General features: G+C 35.1%; 1 protein-coding gene across 1 annotated transcript in view; it reads right to left on the bottom strand.

The window, feature by feature from the left end:
- OLFM3 (olfactomedin 3) overlaps positions 1–24,041 on the bottom strand; it is a 201,742-nt gene that overhangs the window by 69,840 nt on the left and 107,861 nt on the right. The gene's annotated exons all lie outside the window — the stretch shown is intronic.

The raw sequence follows: 24,041 nt of genomic DNA, 5'->3' as shown, positions 1-24,041 counted from the left end.
AATCATAAAGAAATTTATTTTTGCAAAACTCTTCAAGGAGTTACCTAAGTTTTTCAGAGCCTTTGATATTCAAATCATTATCTTTTAAAGAGCCCATTCCATAATTTCTCTCTTCAATTGTTAAAGGATATAAATCTGCCAGGCACTGTTTAATAATCCCCTTGTATTTTATCAGACAGTTCTCTCATAACACTTCCATCACTGCATGAAACCATGTGTCATTTGCATGATTTTGATTACCTTCCATTATATTTGCATTGAATAACATTAGATAGTTGCCATATATAAAAATCAGTGGCTTAAGATGGATGCCACTGTTAGGCAGTGAGGGATATTTTAGTGGAATCTGAGGGGTTTCATTTAAAAAGTGGTCATAATTTGTAAATATTTGAGTTTTGATGGCTGTCGCTGCCTTACGCAGCTTCACAATGGCAGGACTTGGGTAACACGAACTCAGGGTTGACTACAGACATAGCATGGGTGGTCACCCAGGTACTCTGATATTGGGATGAGTGGAAATGGAAGAGGATGATGTTTTCACTTAATTCACTCATTTTAGGGCAGTAGTCTGTTAACTATATCTAGAAAGCTTGATGCATTGTGTTTCTGTAGCTATGAAAATTGAAATGTGTTAGTTTGATTTGGTTATATTCTCATCCATCAGGGAGGGAATAATCAGGAAATATTTGGAGTTTTGGGTACTGCCTGAAATTACCAGTGTTAGAGTCTCAGTGAAGGCTCAGGGTATCCCCCAAACCCCAGGAACATACTGGATCCACAAAAGGTGCAAGCTAAAGGAAAAGCCTGAAAAGTTGCTGATTGGCAGCTGAATGAAAACAAAACTACCCATGTGATGGGGGTTGGGAGGTAGGGACACCTGGATTCTAATCCTAGTTTTTCATTTAAATTTAGCAGTCTGGCATACCTTAGTTTCCTTTTCAGCTCTAACATTCTCTGACTCTGTACATAGTGTTAAGAGAATGGGTTTTGAAATCATATAGACCTGGGTTGGAATCCCAGTTCTGTCACTTACTATGTGATCCTGACTAAGTTCTTTTCTGAACCTTATTTTACTGGTCTTTAAATTAAGGATTTTAATATCTACTGATAGAGCCCATCTGATAAAGAACATCAAGGACATATCTATAGTCCAACGGAGTTAGGCTTATTAACTTGTCACATCAAGACAGGTGGCACGCCAGAGGAACCATGGAGCATCTCACCAAGCAAAGGAAGACACAGGGTTAAAAAGAGGACTTGAGGGACTTCCCTGGTGGTACAGTAGTTAAGAATCTGCCTGCCAATTCAGGGGACACAGGTTCGAGCCCTGGTCCCGGAAGATCCCACATGCCGCGGAGCAACTAAGCCCGTGTGCCACAAATTCTGAGCCTGTGCTCTAGAGCCCACAAGCCACAACTAGTGAGCCTGCGAGCCACGACTACTGAAGCCCGCGTGCCTAGAGCCCATGCTCCACAACAAGAGAAGCCACCACAGTGAGAAGCCCGTCCACCGCAACGAAGAGTAGCCCCCGTTCTCTGCAATTAGAGAAAGCCCGCGTGCAGCAACGAAGACTCAACGCAGCCAAAAATAAAACAAATAAATTTATTAAAAAAAAAAAGAGTGGACTGTTCCATTTTTACTGATCTGATTTCAAATAGCTAAGTTTCTGATAGTCTATGATTTCAGCAATCAAAGTGTCTTGGCTCTACATCCTCCAGTAAAGTAATAAAAGCAGTATTTAGAGGTTGACTTAATAAGCTTGTACTAATAAAATTAGACAATGCATATGAAGTGCTGGGCACAGTCCTCTAAGCAATTATTACAATTATTATTAGTAGTAGGATTGCTTAGCTGTCCTTTCACACATAAACCTTCCCATAATAAAATTGGCTGTTGAGTTAAAAGTGCCCAGTCTTTAGTCACTAAAACACAACTTTGAAAATCTAATCAGTCAATAAAGGGATGGAGTCCATTTTTTTTTTTAACATCTTTATTGGAGTATAATTGCTTTACAGTGGTGTGTTAGTTTCTGCTTTATAACAAAGTGAATCAGCTATACATATACATATATCCCCATATCTCCTCCCTCTTGCGTCTCCCTCCCACCCTCCCTATCCCACCCCTCTAGGTGGTCACAAACCGAATCCATTGTTTTTTGTTTGTTTGTTTTGTTTTTTTGTTTTTAAACATCTTTATTGAAGTATAATTGCCTTACAATGGTGTGTTAGCTTCTGCTTTATAACAAAGTGAATCAGTTATACATATACAATATGTTCCCATTTCTCTTCCCTCTTGCATCTCCCTCCCTCCCACCCTCCCCATCCCACCCCTCTAGGTGGTCACAAAGCACCGAGCTGATCTCCCTGTGCTATGCGGCTGCTTCCCACTAGTTATCTGTTTTACATTTGGTAGTGTATATATGTCCATGACACTCTCTTACCCTGTCACATCTCACCCCACCCCCTCCCCATATCCTCAAGTCCATTCTCTAGTAGGTCTGTGTCTTTATTCCCGTCTTGCCACTGGGTTCTTCATGGCCTTTTTTTTTTTCCCTTAGATTCCGTATATATGTGTTAGCATACTGTATTTGTTTTTCTCTTTCTGACTTACTTCACTCTGTATGACAGACTCTAACTCCATCCACCTCATTACAAATACCTCCATTTCATTTCTTTTTATGGCTGAGTAATATTCCATTGTATATATGTGCCACATCTTCTTTATCCATTCATCTGTCGATGGACATTTAGGTTGCTTCCATGTCCTGGCTATTGTAAATAGAGCTGCAATGAACATTTTGGTACATGACTCTTTTTGACCTATGGTTTTCTCAGGGTATATGCCCAGTAGTGGGATTGCTGGGTCGTATGGTAGTTCTATTTGTAGTTTTTTAAGGAACCTCCATACTGTTCTCCATAGTGGCTGTATCAATTTACATTCCCACCAACAGTGCAAGAGTGTTCCCTTTCCTCCACACCCTCTCCAGCATTTATTGTTTCTAGATTTTTTGATGATGGCCATTCTGACCGGTGTGAGATGATATCTCATTGTAGTTTTGATTTGCATTTCTCTAATGATTAATGATGTTGAGCATTCTTTCATGTGTCTGTAGGCCATCTGTATATCTTCTTTGGAGAAATGTCTATTTAGGTCTTCTGCCCATTTTTGGATTGGGTTGTTCGTTTTTTTGTTATTGAGCTGCATGAGCTGCTTGTAAATCTTGGAGATTAATCCTTTGTCAGTTGCTTCATTTGCAAATATTTTCTCCCATTCTGATGGTTGTCTTTTGGTCTTGTTTATGGTTTCCTTTGCTGTGCAAAAGCTTTTAAGTTTCATTAGGTCCCATTTGTTTATTTGTGTTCTTATTTCCATTTCTCTGGGAGCTGGGTCAAAAAGAATCTTGCTGTGATGTATGTCATAGAGTGTTCTGCCTATGTTTTTCTCTAAGAGTTTGATAGTGTCTGCCCTTACACTTAGGTCTTTAATCCATTTTGAGTTTATTTTTGTGCATGGTGTCAGGGAGTGTTCTAATTTCATACTTTTACATGTACCTGTCCAATTTTCCCAGCACCACTTATTGAAGAGGCTGTCTTTTCTCCACTGTATATGCTTGCCTCCTTTATCAAAGATAAGGTGACCATATGTGTGTGGGTTTATCTCTGGGCTTTCTATCCTGTTCCATTGATCAATATTTCTGTTTTTGTGCCAGTACCAAACTGTCTTGATTACTGAAGCTTTGTAATATAGTCTGAAGTCAGGGAGCCTGATTCCCCCAGCTCCATTTTTCGTTCTCAAGATTGCTTTGGCTATTCGGGGTCTTTTGTGTTTCCATACAAATTGTGAAATTTTTTGTTCTAGTTCTGTGAAAAATGCCAGTGGTAGTTTGATAGGGATTGCATTGAATCTGTAGATTGCTTTGGGTAGTAGAGTCATTTTCACAATGTTGATTCTTCCAATCCAGGAACATGGTATATCTCTCCATCTATTTGTATCATCTTAAATTTCTTTCATCAGTGTCTTATAATTTTCTGCATACAGGTCTTTTGTCTCCTTAGGTAGGTTTATTCCTAGATATTTTATTCTTTTTGTTGCAATGGTAAATGGGAGTGTTTTCTTAATTTCACTTTCAGATTTTTCGTCATTAGTGTATAGAAATGCAAGAGATTTCTGTGCATTAATTTTGTATCCTGCTACTTTACCAAATTCATTGATTAGCTCTAGGAGTTTTCTGGTAGCATCTTTAGGATTCTCTATGTATAGTATCAAGTCATCTGCAAATAGTGACAGCTTTACTTCTTTTCCGATTTGGATTCCTTTTATCTCTCAAACTCTTCCAAAATATTGCAGAGGGAGGAACACTCCCAAACTCATTCTACGAGGCCACCATCACCTTGATACCAAAACCAGGCAAAGATGTCACAAAGAAAGAAAACTACAGGCCAATATCACTGATGAACATAGATGCAAAAATCCTCAACAAAATACTAGCAAACAGAATCCAACAGCACATTAAAAGGATCATACACCATGATCAAGTGGGGTTTATCCCAGGAATGCAAGGATTCTTCAAGATACGCAAATCAATCAACGTGATACACCATATTAACAAAGTGAAGGAGAAAAACCATATGATCATCTCAATAGATGCAGAGAAAGCTTTCGACAAAATTCAACACCCATTTATGATAAAAGCCCTGCAGAAAGTAGGCATAGAGGGAACTTTCCTCAACATAATAAAGGCCATATATGACAAACCCACAGCCAACATTGTCCTCAATGGTGAAAAACTGAAACCATTTCCACTAAGATCAGGAACAAGACAAGGTTGCCCACTCTCACCACTATTATTCAACATAGTTTTGGAAGTGTTAGTCACAGCAATCAGAGAAGACAAAGAAATAAGAGTCCATTGTTTTGACCTTAGAAGCCCAATGCTTTGAAAAGATGTCTGGATTCAGCATAGTCACCTGTTGCCACTGAAAATACAGATTTCCCACTTGATCAGAAATGCTGCTCAATGGGCTTGGAATGGAACGTGTATTTGCACTTTTCAAAAACTCCTGGTTTTGATATCCAGGCAAAATTTCAGAAACATTCATATAACCAAAAGAGCATGGGGAAGCAGCGTCACAGTATAATATATACTATTCCCAAATGGTTAGGAGTAAAGATTTAGAACATCAAAGAATATGGCTTAAAGGTCATCTAGTCCAGATTTTGCTCAGTATTGAAATGCACGATGCGTGTAACAACTTCCTACTCTAAAATCATTAGACTTTATCCCAGCGTATCTAACAGCCCCACAAAATCACAGCCTGGACAAATCCTAGAAGACACTGGCTGTGGTGCCATCAGTCCAGGGCTGGTAATGCTCACATTGACTCAGAGTTGGCAAGTTCAAGGACTACTAGGTGAAAACATGAAACTCAAACATTTAACTTTACTAGATTTGCTTTTAAAAAGAAAATGAAATGTTTTTATTAAGGTCTCTAAGAATTTACACAACACTTTTAGTTGGTTCAATGTTTATGTATTTGGTTAGAATCTTTCTCGAAGAGAAAGCTAGTCCAATGATTTGTCATTATGTGTAACAAAGCTGCTTGCATTTCTAAATGCATGGGAAAGAGAAAATAGCCATTGTATTTCATCAACAGAAGGGATCTATCATTATGTAGAGCACTAACAACCATTCATTTGTATATTTAAAATATAGCCAGATGAAATAAATTGTGTCTGATTCTCAGAAAACTGTTTTACCAGCCAAGTATATTTAAGGAAACACTATTTATGTTTGGTAAATATAAATAAGATACAATTATTTCTACTTTAAAAATGTAATTGCTGTTTTGGAAGTAGAAGCTCAGTACTCTTGTCTTAGTCAATAGAATCATTGATTTTCATTAAAATGTATTTTTGTGCTGGATTTAAATTGAATAAAACTTCTTTGACTATATATTATTTCTTTTACCAAAATTAAATACTTTCAATATCATTGTTCAATTACAGTAATTTACATGTTGAATCAATAGATAATAAAATTTTAAAAATATGTAACGCCACCTCTTAGCTTACAGTGATTATTAGTACCTTAATCTAAATGCTTGGCTTCATAAAATCATAAGTACTTTGTTAAATGTCATAGTATATTAGGAATGCAATCTGCATTTTGAAATCTGGTTAATGTTAATTTTAAAAATAGCTATAAAAGAATGTGGGAAATTAAAGAGCATGTAATAGTATTTAATGTAAATTATATAAATAAACATTCATCTATCCATATTAATGTTTTTATATATGCATTCTACATAAAAATTTTGCAAGTTAGTTAATCATTGAAATGCAACATGTAATGATCATTTATTTAGTCAAATATTTGAAGTAATTTTTTATAAATAATAAGCAAAGCACAGTATTGGAATATGGCTTCACTAATTTTAAGTTTTATATGTATGTGTGATTTAAAATATTTATTTGGTTTTACTGTGTGCTGTGCCCGAGAGGAACCAAGGAAGAATATTACATTTTGATGATGCTAGAGGACAATGCCATTCTTAAAAATTCAAGCCCTTGGCTCTTTGCTTACATGAACAGTCGTGACTTTTTGGTTTGCCCTTCATGCAGTCATGGGACAGCGGTGTGACAATGCTTTGAAAGCAGTACTTTCATTTACAAGCCCCTACTAGCAGTTGTGTTACTAATACTTCACAACAGTCTTTTGTGATTTGTTTGTATTGCTAAACCTGTTTTAATAATGAACAATTGGAGGCCCAGAGAGGTTAAAAACACTGTCACACAGCAAGGAGGCAGAAAAAAAGTTCAAACCTCTGATTCTTCAAGTCTGGAGATTATAGTTACTGGTAATTTTATTCTTTGTGCTCTTCTACAACTAAGACATTTTTGCTATCATAACTTGAGCACTGACCTAAAAATGATACACTGCCATTTCTATATTACAAAGGTAGCAATGTTCTTAATATCCATGAAGAGTGCTACTGAAGGATTTTTACACCCTGGAGGCCACACAGTGTTTATAAAGAGAATCTAGACTAGAATGTTATTCCTCAACCTGGTTGTTTTCATGTTAGGCAGTATTCTGTTTCTTGAAGAAGAGTGAGGTCCATAATTATTTATCCCACCCTGTCAATACAACTCAATGATAAAGAGCTTGTAGTCTAGATTTAGCCAGACCTGGGTGTGAATTCTGGTTCTGCTACCTAGCAGTTCTGTACTCTAAGGAAGTTATTTAACTTACGGATACCTCAGTTACCTTATCTTTATATCAGGAATAAATACTACTACTTAGCTGATAAAGTTATTGTGAGGATTACCATGGAATAATTGACCAGCTAAAATGCTTAGTGTAGTGTCTAAAATATATTAATGTTAAAAATGTTAGCTGTTACCAATGTTAAGATTCCCAAGAAATAGCATGTAGTCAGTGAATAATAGTGAAATTTTATTTGACCAATTAAAAAAACAATTGCTTTACCTTTCCCACATAATGTGGATATTATGTCTTTGTACCTGGACATTTAAAAGATCTCTGAGATATCAGTAGCTCCAGGGATGTTGCTTACTGTTTTAAAAATCCTCTATAATTCATCAACAACATTGTGCTCACCTTTGCCCCTAACAGTCTTCCCTGACACAGAGTTTCAGCTACAGTGCACAACAATGACCTCATTTCCCCCCACTGGTATCACTGAGAGTAGTGAATGTGAAATTATCCCTGCTTGACTTGGCTGCAGACAGCACAGTTGCCTCATCATACAAGTATGGGATTTCCAGTTTTTCATAAGGTATATGTAGTCCCTGCCTAGCTTTCCAACTGCTTGTTCTACTTTGTCCTCACACATCACAGTATAAGACTCCCCAATTACTAAGTTTCTGGTTCCTCTGTGTCCTTAGATACTATTTCCTTCTTCTAGAATGTTAATGGACCTCTTACCCATAAAAATTTAACTCAAAGTTTGTTTTCTGTCTGAAGGTTTTCTCAACTCCTGCCCTTCAGCAAACTTAGGGGAGATCAGAGAGGTCTTTTCTTGCAGTGCTTTCAGTGGGGGTAGAGGTAGAAAGAGTCAGAATTACCTAGGGAGTTGTTTTTTTTTTTTTTAAGTATTTGTATGCTGGGGGCTTTCCTTCCCACAAATTTTGTTGGAATGAGCACTAGGATGTGTAATATAAAACATTTCCCAGGTATTTCTAATAAAGCATCCACTGCTTCTTCCTGTAGCCTCAAAGAGAAGAACTGATTCTTGATTTGATTTTATGGCTCTCATACTACCTGGTGAGGGTATAGTCACATTGTTTTATAATTGCTTATCTCTATATTTGTTACCCCACCAAACTTTTCAAGGACTTTTCACCATTTTAATCCCAAGAAAGTATAGTGTAAGTACCTGATGGAAGTTAATTGGTGCTTTTATTTTGATATGTGAATGAATATATTTTAGTACCATATTACTTATTTTATTGTCACTTAACTAGACACCTCAAAGTGAATAAAGAAAGTCACATTAATTTGTTTTTAGGTCGAAACAGAGAAAAAATAGTCTATGCATAAAGTGCAAACACTTCCTTTCATAAGAAAGCCCTCAGGTCGTCATCCACTTTAACTGTATACAGAATTATAAGGTTAGCTTGCTGGTGTTCTAGCTTACCAATTAGTAAATTGGATTTAAGAAAAGTGAATGGATTTGGTTGGAATCTTCTGCAGAAGGATGCACCATTTAGCAGCAAGAGTTGATAGTCAAACAGACTATCAATAACACAAATCCTAAAATAGACACCTAAAATAGCTGAAAAGTTTGGGGCGTTTTGATTTAACAATAAACATCTCCATAGATATGTCACTCAGGAGCAACAAAAATAAAACAAATGCATATTTATAATCATTCTAAGTTGTATTAAAATGTTAAATTGATTATAATAATTTGAAAATAGAATGTACATGAATATGCATTGATACATATTAAATGTACATCAAAATGTGTACATTGAACGTAGAATTTATGTTAAAATGATAAAAAATACATATTTTAGCTATGTGTTAGAACTTAAGTAGCACACAGAGAAGTGAGGTAAATGTGTGCATAACATAATGTGATAAATGTTGCCATAGAAGAATGAATTATTTCTGTGGGATCAAAAGGGGAGCTACTCACTTTGAGTTGAAGAGTTAAGAAATGCATGAGAGATGATGAATAAGCTGGTGTTTAAAGAATGGGTGGCTTTCTGGGTAGCATTTCACAGGAGTAAAATCAGAAGTACAAAGGAGAGCCTGGGGTACTTGGAGGAGTTGAGAAGTTCTGTGTTGTTGAATTATAGAGAGGTGAGGATTAGAGATGAGTTGGGAGAAGTTGAAAGAGATGGAAAGACTTGTAGACCATCCTGAGGAGGTCTGAATTAATACTATAGACAACAGGGAGGTAGCAAAGGTTTTTAGCAAGGTAGTGGTACGATTAGAAGTATTAGGGTATTTTTGTTGTTGTTGTTAAAATAAAATACAAAATAGAGACCAGATTTGAAAACTCCCTGAGCGGATAAAACCAGTTAAACCACTTCAGGAAACCTAATTTAGCTTATCCTGCAATGCAAGTGAAACTTGGGTCATTTTTTGTAAATGCCTCTGAAAATCACAAATAAAACCTAAATTGTCTTCCAAAAATGGCATAAGATAACCATTTTTACCCAGCCCCCTTTCATTTGGAGAAACTCCAGTGCTATAACCAATATTTGTGAAGAATAAACAGCCTCTGCATCTTCACTGTGTAAGTTGTCCTATTACGACATGCCTCTGAGCTTCATTCCACTGTTGGTTTGAAGACTCCCAGTTCATGAACTGTGCTTCTGTGATCAATAAATTCTTACTAATCTGTTTTGTTTTTTTTTTTTTATTAATCTGTTTTGATTTTTGATAGTTTCTGGATTTTGACAGTTTGTTTTAGTCAGAGAACTCTAGTGAATGAATGGAGAGTGGATTTGGTAGGATGACTGGTTAGGTGACCATGGCAAGAGTTCAGGAAAAGTTTTTTTTTTTTTAAGATTTGAAAACCTGAATGATATATTAAAAAGTTTTTTAGGGCTGATTGGAGTAGAGAAAAGAGATGGGTGGAACCCCTTACTGGAGAGAGGGAAATGAAGATGAGGCATAGGTTTGGGCAGAGGGAAATGCATGCAGCTTGGAACGCGCTAAGCATGAATAAAATACCAGTGGGACATCCAAGTGGAAATGCTTTATAAGCAGAAATATGAATGGGAGATTTGGGAATTTGTTGGATCAGGAGATTCAGATTAGATCACTGTCACTCACGGGAATGGATGAATACTACCAAGACAGAACATACAGAATGAAAACAAAAAAGAAGATTATGGACAGAACTCTGAGATAGCATATCTTTAGAGATAAGCAGAGAAAATAGGGTGAGTCAATGTCAAAAGAAGCAATGTTGGGAAAGGTTAAAAGAGGAATAGGAGAGAGTTTTGTCCTGTGTGCCATGGAGAGAGTCACGTGTTGCATCAACAGTGTCACATGTTGCAGGGAAATGGAGTAGAAAAATGGTTATCCCATCATACAGTATAGAAGCCACTCGCTACTTTAGTTTGATTGCCTTCAGTGGATTAGTAGAGCCAGTCATCTGAACAGTGGATTAGCAGAGCCAGTCATCTGAAGTGTGCAGACTGAGGAGCAAGTGGGAGATCAGAATGTAAACAACAATGTCAGGTCCGTTTTGCAGAAGAAGGGACTCAAGGGGAAAGTCAGATGAAGTTAAATTATATGTGGGAATATTCTTTTGATAAGTAGTTCTGAGTGATTCTGAAATTTGAGGTTTTTCAACAAAATTTCTTACCCTGTAGTTCATTCAGCTGTAATAAGTAGATGTCTGCTTGAAGTAAGTGCGATACTTTTCCTTAGAGTAGATTTGTTTTTAAAAATGAAAATTATAGATTTTCACCTTTTAAAAATAGTGTCCACTTGTTCTAGTTTAATCTCACTTTCCTTAGAAGTTAGACTTTCCAAGTTAAATGATGATGAATGATAATTATTCATAATGAAACCTCAACTGGGCACCAAGAAGCTATGCAGCATAGGATAGGGATAAAAAATATTATATCTTATTGTTTTGTAATAAGATAAATGTTATATCTTATTTATTTTCGTAATTATGATTAACATTTTGGTAACTTTTAAAATTCAAAAGCCTGTTATATCATTTTTGCTTTTGTATCAACTCTATTGATAATTATCTCTCACTTATATCTTAATGGGTACATTGTGAAAAATAAATTCCAGAAAATATGGAAAACAGTGATTTTCGGAATCTTTTTTTTTTTTTTTTCCAGATAGGCTAATTTTAATTACCACGGAGCTATAGGTGCTACAGCTGAATGAGTGTATGGGTTACATGGTCATAGGACACTCAAAAGCTGCTAGCTGAAAACTATGCTTCAGTGAATACTGGAAAGTTTGTAGATTTTCACAAACCAAAACAAGGTTAAGTCTATCAGAATATCAGTAAAATAGAATTCTTTCAGTATGAATAAATTTAAAGTAGGACTGAATAATACAAGTGTGATAACACAAATATGAGGAGAAGAAGAGTGTCCGGTGTCCTCTTGCATCTTCTGCAAGCTCCCCTTCAGTTGCTCTTCTGCGAATGTGTATTCGTTTATGAGGGCCAGAGGTGGAAGTATCAGCCTCAAGAAAATCCCTGAAGTGACTTAACGTTGAATTTCTGCTGTTTTATACATCACAATTTATTTTCTATGGGGAAAATTGTCTTTGATATATCAAGTTCAGGCTTGTAAAATGATAGGCTAATAAAAATACAAGCTTATATATTAAAAATAACATAAAAAATACAAATATTATAATCATATAAATCATTTGTGTAAGTTCTGTCCGTTACCACAACAAGATATTTTAATGATGAATATCAAATTGGAAACTTTCCTAGCTTTTTATCTACTTAAATGTTCAAAAGGATTAATTCTTAGAGGTAACTGTGTACACACACACACAGTGTACATGTGCACAGATGCAAATCAAAATAATTTTCAAGCCTGTTATACTTTAAAAAATAGATACATCTCAGACTAGCCCAGAAAGAAACCAGGAGAAGTTCTACATAACCACATGGGGTCCCTTGGTTAAAAAAAAAAATAATGTGCAAGTACCTAATATTTTCTCTTGAAGGTTTCAAAGTCCTCTCATTCGAGCCTCAGACTAACTCAGAGTAGGACCCCACTTTAAAGAAAAAAAGTATTTTAGGAGGGTTGCAACTTTTCCATGGTTATGACAAGTATGTGCAAGATCTTCATATTAAAATTAATTCTTCTGATTCCTAATGTATTTCTTTCCTAATATTAAAGAATAGTTGAATGCAGGATCTTTGTAACCAGATATCCTTGGCTAAAATTCTGTTTTCACCATTTACTAGCTTAGTTAAGTTACTAGTAGATCTTTTTCAGTTTTCTTTAATGCAGAATGGAGACAATAACGGTACTCAGAGAGTGACTGTTTGGGTTAAATGATAAAATACTTGTTCAGCATTTTAATTTTGGCAGACCAGTTAAACACCTGTAATATTAAATATTATTTTTATTATTCCCAAATAATTTACATTTATTTATTAAGATAAGTTGTCTCCAAATTCATGATCTAGCAAAGAGAAAGTATCTTGACTTTTGAAATATAATATGCTGTCTCCAATCTTTAGTTTTTCATTTCTTCCTCTTACCTACATTGATTACTATGTGTAGGCTGTCCTGAGAGCAGGGATAATCACCATACCTTTGTAATCCTCTAATTCTATAAATTGGAAAAAAATTGGAATTTTTTTCAATATATTTTTACTATCAATGGTTGTTCTGGAAAATGACTGCTCTTCTGCCTGTTGACCATGTGGTTTTCAAAGACATTATATTTTGAACTATTACTGTTAGTAAATAGACACATGTCAGACTAACCCAGAAGGAAGCCAGGAGAAATTTCAATCAATACTTCTTGAATTTAATACTGTCTCCACTCCTTATATGCTATATTATGTTGGCTGTAGAGCTAACGCTATCATATCTGAAATAGAAGGTCTGATACAACTCTTGATCATATTTGCCTGTACTGCAGGTAGCTGTTGCTATGGTTAATTTCTTTCTTGGATCTCTACTGTATAATAATTCTAATAATATAATAATAATGATTATGACAACAGTGACAAATATTCATTGAGCATCTGTCAAATATCAGGGATTGTATTTGGAATTTTGATATATACTAAGTAATTTAATTATTGCAGAAATTGAGGCAAGTATCATTATGATCTTTTACAAATAAGGAATTTGAGGCTCTGCAATATTAAATACTTCCCCCAGGGTCACACAGTACAAGTGGTAGTATTCCATCCCCAGTGTTAGAATTGTTGTTCTAACTGCATTGTGATACTGTATGAGGTAGGAAAGAGAGGAGAAGGCAGATTTTCCCAAAATCTGACTTTAAGAGAAAGGGACAGGGATCTGGTCTTACCTCCCCAGCTGCCTATACAGTTTCTAACTGTCTGGCCAGCCTATAAAATCTTCCAAGCCGATTTAAGTAATTAGTAGACATTATACTGAAAGTCATTTCAGAGCTTTAAATCCCAACTTCTTTTATTTGTAGATTAGACTTTCTGAGTCACAATGACTGTGAATCCCCTCATGACTAACAATTTCATTAAGTAGAATTATTTCTGACCTCATACTTCTTGATGAAATCCATTTAAAGAAACTGGTTTATGAAACAAAGTAATTAAATCTCGTATTAATGAAGAAAAATGGAATGACTCTGTACACACCAGAATTTTTAAATAGGTAATCTCCCTTAGATTGCTAGGGAAAGTACTAAGATGTCAGTTGTTAAGCAATCTGAAAAAGTAATTAAAATACATATTGATTAAGGATAGTGAAACTAATCTGTATGATATTGTAATGGTGGACACGTCATTATAATTTGTCAAAACCCATAGAATGTACGACACAAATAGTGAGCCATAATGTAAACTCTGGACTTTAGTTAATAATCATGTATCAGTATTAGTTCATAAGTTCTAACAAATGTACCGCATTGTATTAACTTGGGCTGCCATAAGAAAATACTGGGTGTCTTGGTGTCAGAGATTTATTTTCTCACAGCTCTGGAAGCTGTAAGTCAGAGATCAGGGTGCCAGCATAGTTAAGTTCTGGTGAGAGCTCTCCTGACTTGCAGATGACTGCCTTTTCACTGGGTCCTGACATGGCAGAGAAAGTTCTGGTACCTCTTCCTCCTCTTCTGAGGGCACTAATGCCATCATGAGAGTCCCACCCCTCATGACCTCATCTAAACCTACTTATCTCCCAAAGGCCCCATCTCCAAATACCATCACATTGAGGTTTAGGGATTCAACATGAAATTCAAGGAGCACACAATACAGTTCATTGCATGCATTATTGCAAGATGTTAATAATAAGGGAAATTGTGCAGGTGTGTGTGCTGGGAAGTTGTATTTGGTAACAGTCTACTTTCTGCTCAGTTTTTCTGTAAACCTAAAACTGTTGTAAAAAATAAATTCGATTAATCTAAAAATTTGAAGTACATATTCTAGGACACAGGAAGATTTAAATGAGCAAACATAAATCGCATACAAGAAGTGGCAATTTATAATACCTATACTGAATTTTATAAAACAGTATTATTTCAAATATGCTGTTTTTTTTCTGTCATTAGACCATTTGTCCCCATTTCGAAGCTATAACAAGACCCCCAAAAATGTTTGTATGGAAGGGAATTGGAAAATATCATCAATCCTTATACCTAACTTCAATAATCTTGTGAAAATGGCCTTGTCAACTTTGAAATAACTACAAGGAAAGACTTCAATGGCATCATTTAAGTGAGTGTCACAAACTAGATTTTAGTTGAATAACAAAACAATTTAACTTTGCTTGAAAAACAAGTTGCGCAAAAATGAGGAAACTACTTACATAAATGACTGGTTTGCTCATGCTAAAGAGAATTTATCAGAATTCTCTGGCAGATTCAGTGTTGATCTCCTAATTTATTTACTGTACTTCAGATTAAAGGATTTCAGAAGTAACACAAGGAGGTTGTAAATATTTAAAAGATGGAGCCTTAGATCAGCAATTCCTAAGGTTCTCTCTGTTTAAAATGTATTTTTCCCTTACACTTAAAATGAAGATTGGGATTGTTCATAAATATTCATTTCATGAATATCTTTCCCCAACTCTCTTCCTATAGTGGAAGCCACCTACTCTGAGGAGCCTCAGAGTGCAAAGCATGTTAGAAGAAACTGGCATATGCCAGAAGGGAGTGGCGCCAAGTGCTGGACGCCTTCTCAAACTCCCTCCTCCGTGCAGCAACTCCAAAGGCACCTGGACAATGAACACAGAGAAATGATAGGTGCTGGGCCACTACATAATGGTATATATACCCTCTCAGATGCTTTTACAAACTTATATTTTTTAAAGTATTTCTATATCCTCTGGGAGGAAGAGTGGCTAAAAAATAAATGTTAGCTTCAGAAATTTAGGGTAGTCAGTTAAAAAGCTCTGGCTCTGTTGTTTTGTTTGTATTTGTTTGTTTTAAGATAAAAATGAGTTTAAGCCAGTGCAAAGTGAGAGATAATTTTAATGTGAAAATTCCAAATTGCGTATTGTCATTCATCTAGTTTGTTAAGCTTTTCTATATTTCAGGTTTTCATTTTTTTTCATAATAATCATTCTACCTTAATTCTGTATATCAAATTTTTTCAGAGACTGCATGGTTTGTCTAAGGGTTTCAGCATAGGCTGTAACAAATCACTGCATCACATAATTGATTTTAAATTGCCTTGTGAGAGGGAGTATCCTATAGTGGGATGAACATGGGATAAAGTCGCCATATCTGGATCCTATATCTAGTTCTGCCACCCTCTGATGTGTGAGATTTGGGTTAAAATTCTTGTTTCTCAAGAAACTGTTTACATGACAGCTGAAACATAATCGTTGTTAAACGGATCCTTCATTGAGCCATTTTGAAGAACAAATGAGCTTACACGTGATGGTTCTTTGCGAAGAATAAAGTAGCAGGCAAAGAATAGTTATTAAATATGCAGATAATTACAATATTTGACAAGTAATCAATGGCACAAGCCATGGTTATTTTTCATTTGTTAATAATTTGAAACAGTCTAGAGTTGAGCCAGAACCTTAAAATGTCAACCCCTGTTTGTTTAAGATAAACCCACAAGGGTGGCACCATCAGAACTCTGTAGGGAAAAACTAAATCAGTCTCTTTTCATCCATCTTCCACCTCAGTCCTGACAGACTTCCTGACTCTGGTTAGGGTACCTTGACCTCTATTTTATAAGGTGGAGATCAGAATACTGAACATGTATTTTGTTCTGGTTAAAGATGTTCAGATTTTATTGATGCCATTATTACATTTTAAAAACTAGTTTTACAAAGAGCTGTATTTCTAAAATGGCATTAATAAATAAAACAAAAAACATGATCAGATGTTACCTTTGTATATCTTAATGTTTGTGAGAAAATGTTGAATAATCATTTTGAAATATGAGAAGGATGAAAAAATGATAAATAGGTGAAACTTATTCTGGCTTGTAGATTTCAGTGCTACTTTTAATATCAACCTGTTTTAAATTAAATCCCCCCCCCCAAATTGTTGTATGTATGAATAATTTTACTAAAACATGATCTTAGTTTAAGTATTTTAAGATAACTTTGTTGGTTACATGGCACTTCAGTACTTAGACTTTAATGAAATACATCTTTTTTCAAATTTTATTTATACAACACATTTTTCATTAAAGCTTAGTTGTGACTTTAATATCATTGTCTTGAAGTCATAGGACTGTTCAGATTTCCTCAGAGTTTGCTGGATAAGTTTTCTCTGTCTGATAGTTATGACTGGTTTAGGATGTGTATGGCAGGTGACATCACTTTAATTGCAGCTCAGGAATTGAGAGGATCTCATGAGCACACAGGATCTCATGCTCAGGAGGCATAGTGAGATTTAAGTGTCTTCCTCAGTGGGTGTCCCAGAGAAACTACAACTGAACACTAAGCCTTCCATTTCAGTGCAAGAGTGTGAGCTTCTAGAAATTGACAAATCTTTGGAGAGACCCAAAACAAGATTTTATACCTTAGAAAGAGACAAAATGTAATATTACCTAGAAAGAGAGGCCTAGACAATATTGTTAATTAAAGGGATAATATGGAGGATCATTTATTCAAATTATTGGTTCAATGGTCATATGCTTCATTTCGGGGTATTGGCTGGTATGCCATGATGGTACAGCATACCTGAGCTAACCTCTGCCGAGACTGTTCTGCTGTGGATCTTGTCAGTGTCAGAGGAACAGATTATACAGTTACCATGGAGAGCCCACAAAGCACATAGGCATTCATGTATGTTGGTCAGCCCATTAAAAATATCATAGCAGAGAGAAATTGACTGCCAAAATCTGATAAATTTGTATCCTGCACCAACTACAATTGAATAATGGTGCCATTTGTAGCACTGACACTCTAACACTGGCTTTAGATTGGTGGTTGTAGGTAGCAGCAGGGATGGAAATAATAGAGAGGCAAGATGCTAGTGTCAACCTGGGCTCATGCCAGAAGCCATTACCTGTGAGCTACCAACATCCTTAGTAGCTATGCATCTTCTGGGTCGATCTTTTGAGTAATGGTAGGAGAGTTCTAGGAAGCAAGCTCGTGATGGTAGCAGAAAATCTTACTATAGAGCTTTAGAAAACAAAGGTAACCAGAATCCCTGAAAACTGATTCACCATTAGCCTCCATACATATTTGTTTGTGCTTTTAGGATCAGGTGTAGTTTCATTAGCAGAGAGCAGTTATGCAAACAGCATTCAGATGAACCTCATTGTGAACTTTTATTAATCAATAATTATTGTTCCTCAGAGAAATCATATGAGCTGCATATATATGTATATATATAAACTATATATAAATATAGTTTAATCATATTTGTTGGCGTATTGACCAGCAATGATTGTGAAAGTTCTGAGGACTGTCACCAAGGGAGAAAAATGTGAAGGGGTAATTTGGAATGAGCTGAATTATCTTTTTAGCTTTAAGGTTCTAACAAAATTAAAGGAGAGCTATAAAAACTTCGTCAGAGGATGTCATGGGATCCTGGTGGACTGTGCTACCATTCTTTTTTCAAGGACTAATGAGAATCCATTTTTGTCTAAAACACGAAAAACATGCCTTAAGGTTTGTTTATTAATCACTATATTTTCTTTCCAATATCAATTTTCATGGTATTATTTATGTGTGTTGCTGACTATACAACAGAGGTGAATGGTGACCTTCTATGAATTTGAATTTGAATATGAATTTGTTCATATTTCTTCCTATTTTTGATAGTATCTGTATTTTACAAAATGAAAAACTATTCCTTAAAATAATAATCTTTCAACTCAATATTTTAGCTATTTTGCTATGTTTTAAGTTATTTATTGCTGTGCTCTATATCATTTCATCTTCTCTTTCTAAAAGATTTCATTTGATATATGTTAGATATTTTATATGTCTTTCCTGGATTTAATGAGCTGTTTTGCCTTTTGATGCAATACATTGGGTCTGGTTCCAAAGTCCTTTTCTCCTGTCTTTCATCATGGCTGGGATATTACTGATTCACATAAGAAAAGAGAGTTTATATAGAAGCCTAGATTTAGCTATGGATTAATTGAATGCCATTTTGATAAATGTAGCTCTGAATAGCAAATAGCCAGATACCTTCTATTCCATGTTCAGAAAATCTTAATTTATAGAAAACTGATACAAGGCCCATTTGGTAAATGCATTTTCTAAAGTTCTTAAATATTCACAGTCAGCGGTAGCATGAATTTGTAAGAAGGAAAACTACTTAAATATCAAGTTTCTTCTAAATTACATTCTTACCATAAGGAAAACAGTACATAGTAGATGAAAAAAACTCCATTTTAGGGGATGTCCTCCATCCCCTAGAATCTGGGATTATAAAAAGAGCAGTTGATACAACAAATATTCTGACATTTTACTGACAGAAATCCCATCTGTTTTTCTGTACTCTTGCCTAAATATTTAACATTATGTCCAGCTTTCTGGTGAAAACATGAAGCGATTATTAACAATTTCTTCACTGATTACTTTAGTTGTGAGCCTCAAGAAAATTCAATCCATATAATATAGTTTCATTAGTTTTTATGTACTGTACATAGAAATTTAGTCATATGAAATATTTATTATATATACACATACTTGATTTTAAGATACCATTGAGTATAAGATGCAACATTAAGATTAATAATGTTTTTGAAGAAAACTATATTGAACAAATATCGATTGTAAAATAATCCAATTTTCTGAAATGTTATATCCAAAAATATATGTATGTTAGACTAACAAAAGTAGCACAATTATTTCTACTCTTAGTATTGGTGTACATATATATTGCTTTTTCTTTTAAGAGTAGAGGAGCTCTACCAGTTCTGATATTGTTATGTAATCATATATTTTATGTCCATGTATATACTGGATTAGGGTAACCCTAAAAATACTATGCAAACTTTCAGTGAAACTCCCATTCATGTATATGTCAGTGCTGTCTGCCAATCCCGCAGCCATGGCTGCCTATAAGAGTATACTGATCTGGCACCATGAAAGCTTTTGGAACCTAGAAAACTGCTTTAGTTGCAGGGACAACACTTATGTGAACCTGGAAGGGCAGAAGGAGGTAAAGTAAGAGAGTCCAGCTATGACTGACATCTGATGCATCTCTGTGCGGAAGACAGCAATCTAGGCCCTCTGGACAGTGCAAGGTGACATTGACCAATTATCGTTACCAGTAGTGAGCAACCTTATGAAGGTCTGACCAATCTCAACAAAGAAGGGGTAGCTGTCAAGGATGGTGAAGTCCAGGAAAATAGCTGGAGACTTTGTAAAGTCCAACCTCCCATGAAGGAGTCCAATTATCCTCTCTACAGCGACACCAGTGAGGATCATCCCTATATAGATCACACTGAAGATCAGCTGCCCTTTGGTGAAAGCCTAAATGGTACTAAGGCCTGGTCTTACGCTTTTAGATAAATAGTTCATAAATCAAGAAGATGATGTGGATACTGTGATCATAGATTATGACAAAAGTCTTCAGGAAACTGTCAAATATCTGAGTATCTCTCTGAAAAAACCATCATGGGGGGGGTGGGAGTTGAATGCACCCACTGGTATTCCAGTTGTTTGTGAATTAGACAAGAACTTGAAGTACACCACACCCATGCGTTTCCTGGGGAACCAGGTAACTTTAGGTACAGCCGTGGAAGCTGTAGCTGGTCAGTACGAAGTCTGGAAGTTAAGAGATCAGGAAGACCACTAACACCAAGAAATTTCTTTCTATCCACTGCCCCATTCCTATCATGCCTCTCCCTTTATGTGTCACATAGACAATTGTCAGAATCTCAAGTTGGAGCTACAGATGAGAGAGTAGAAGCTCCCAGTCTCATTTCTCTCCTGTTTTGACTATTCTGCCTTTTATATCTGTTCCTCTCAAAGAACCTAGTCAAAATGTCTTCTGTCACAGATTTTTAGTTTAAGGCTTTTGGTAGTGGTTAATTTACCATAGATCTTGCTTGAATGAAGATAAGGAATAAATAAGACATGGGGATTAAGTGAGTCTAAGGTTATTCCTAGCAGTCAGCCCTACTTTGCAGTAACTGTCCCAGGGGCCGTTAGCATATAGGGAAATAGAAGGAAAATGTAACCTATATTTCAATTAAAAAAAAAAAAAAAGGTCATGTTTCCACCTTAACCTGAGAGGAGTCTGGCTGGGATCAAACCTGTTTACCTGCTGTATTTTTGTTTTTAATCTATGTATATAAGTCAAAGGAATAGAAATTCTTTCCGGATTTCTACTGCCAGTTAAAATAATATAGTCATACAAAATTTCAAGCCGTTCCTTACTCCACTGTGATGTAAGCTCCCTGACATCTAAGTGGTAGGAGGAGTATATCCTATTGTATATTTCAGAATCCCTTCCTCCCTCACTGTTATGTGGAAGGTGAAATACCCTTAATACTTTTGATAATGTCCAATTATGTCACCTTTTACAGTCATGTTCTAGTTACTTGGCTTTTCCACCTGGGTCCAATACCAGTTTTAGTACAAATACCTGTCCCCTCTTTTTTTTTTTTTGGCCATAACAGTGTGCACTGATTTAGAAGTTGTGTTCAATTACATATATTGTATGTTACTTTTATATATTTTTACATATTTATTATATCTGCATTCTTAAGAATGGGTACTTTTAGAGTTACAGATTAATGTGTGAGAGACAAACAATTCAGGATTTAATACACTCATGACAATAATATTGAGAATAAGAAACAAAAGAGAAAAGGGCAAGGGAAGAGGTTCCATTTAGGCTTACTTCTTGCTGTCACTTTTTTTCCCCTGGTTTCTATTGCCTCTCCCTATCTTTGGAACCACTACCATCAAGAGCCTTACCAAATAAGCAGAAACCTAGGTTTATTTATTAACATTCATTCACAGCACCGTCAATGATCTAGGGGAATCTGCACTCTCCTTGGCTTCTTCTTAAATCTTTTGTTTTCTAGGTTCATCTGTGGACTTTCTGGAGCCCCAAACTTCTCCCAACATCTCATTTTTCCGGTCTCCTTGGAATTTCCCTCTTTACTTGTTATCTGTTTTTTCATATTTCTCTGCCTGTATGTTAGTAATGTTCTTTTTTTTTTTTTTTCTTGGATAATTTGAAGAAGTACATCAGTTTCCCTTAATATGTATATAGACATCAGAGACAAAGGAAGAGGTTGAGCCCTTGTCTAAACGCTCAATTCTTTTCATATAAAAGGTATTATAAAAGCTTCAGTTGAATTTTTGAATATTCAGAGTGAGGTCTGCAGCTGAACTTGGGATGTGAACAAGAGAGTGTGTGTACAAAATGGGAAGTTACTTTCCCTTGATTGCATATAAATATGGGAAGGTTTTGTGTTTATTTTTTCCCCTGAGATTTGGAATGGGACAGAGAAGAGAAGAGAGATAAGGGAGGAGAAAAATGAAAGGCATGAGAAAGAAATATAAAAGAAAAGCCCAAATACTTTTAAAATTAAGAATAAATAATAATCAGATTTAAATTGATTGTTTTATAGTATTGAATCACACTTTTTGGCTCAAAGATTATGTATAGAAACATAAAGTCTTGGGAAGGTGTGAGGCTGGATGGTGGATGTACTTGTGTACGTCAGGTAAATTGGTGTTTTACATCTGGTTCAGTCCCAAGGCAAAAAAAAAAAAAAAAAAAAATTAGACTGAAGAAGGAAGAAGTAAGATCAAGGGCTTGGAATGAGTTAAGACAGTATTTTCTGGATCTTACAGTAGAGGAAGATCCCAGCAGATAGTTGTGGTAATGAATTTTCAAGAGTGGACCTTTTCCCTCAACGAACATACATCCTAATGTTAACATTCTTGTGTATTCTCCTACCAAATTGAAACTGAGCTATTTCCATGAAATAAATAAAAAAGGTTGCAAGTGCTGTGGAGAAGCCATCTGAGATGACTTTAGCCATCTGACTGCAGCTGCATGAGAGGCCCTGATTAAAAGCCACACAGATGAAGCCCATCAACTCACAGAGCTGTGAGAGACCATAGTAAATTGTGTCAATTTTTTTAGACACTAAATTTATTAGACACTAAATTTTTGGGATAATTTGTTATACAGCAATAGATATTTGTAGCTCACTCCTTTACCAGTTTACTTATGAAACCATATTTTCTCTTTAATTATTTCCAATTCATTCAGCAAACATTTATTAAATGCCATATACTATGACAGCCTCTTGGTATAATAAGGTAAATAAAATATCATGTCATATTCCTCCAGCGGATTACACATGATGCAACCTCGATTATATAATTCCTTCTCTTAAGAAACATTAAGAGGGAAATTAATACATATGTTAGTACTTGTTATTGGCACAATAAGCTATTCTTCTGCAATAAATTAATTTAGACCTCTTTTTTCAAATTATTTATAGATAATTTTTAAAAACAAACTATAATGCAGTAGGAAAATATAGATATAGTAGATTGAATCTTTGCATAACCTCCTGGTAGGAAAGGCTTTAATAATCAAGATGCAAAACTATGAACCGTAAGTCAAAATATTTAAGTATTTGACTCCATAAAATAAAAAAAACTTTATTGTGACAAAAGATACCATATATATGACAGAGAAAATGTTAAAAATATTTAAATAGCTCCTAGATTTTTATAATCAAAGTCAAATAATCCAGTATAAAAATAGGCAAGAGATATGGAAATGCAATTCATGGAATAAAAAATGGAAAATAAATAAACATAGACTAATATATTTAAACTCACTAATAGAAAACAACTCTGAAGTTAGTTTAACGTTAAGATACCGGCAGTCTCTTACACAGCTTGTTTTTCAGGGGTAGAGAAGGGAAGGCATGTGAATTGCTAAAGTCTTTTGTAAATTCAGTGGTGTCTATTAAAACTCTACCAGTCCCACAGTTCAGACAGTTCTGAGGAAAAAAATCAGTAAAGAAGGATATATGTACTATGGTTACTGCTGTTTTTTTTTTCAAACAACATGAATGTCAATTAACAAGATAGTAATTAAGTAAATTATCATACATCAGTACTGTATAGCAGCATTTAGCCCTTCATATGAATGTGTTTTATCCAAAATTCTTGTTATATTTTTAAATGGGAAAAATCAAATTGCAGGGTAATTATGGTATCATTCATTTTCAGTGGTTAAAAAATAAAGAGAAATAAAGAAGAAAATGTATATGTAATAAATTTGTACAAATATTTGGTTATACTGATCTAGCACAGGAAACTTAAGTACAAATATAAATATAATTCATAGCATTAATTAACTAAAGGGTAAAGATTATAGGGAGTAGAAAGATGCTTACTTTTTTCTCTGTATACGTGTAATATTTAAGTGTCTTATTTTTGTA

Source organism: Balaenoptera physalus (assembly GCF_965194825.1).
Source record: "Balaenoptera physalus genome assembly, chromosome: 1".
Classification (NCBI taxonomy): Eukaryota; Metazoa; Chordata; class Mammalia; order Artiodactyla; family Balaenopteridae; genus Balaenoptera; species Balaenoptera physalus.
This window is presented reverse-complemented; position numbering and strand designations above follow the sequence as displayed.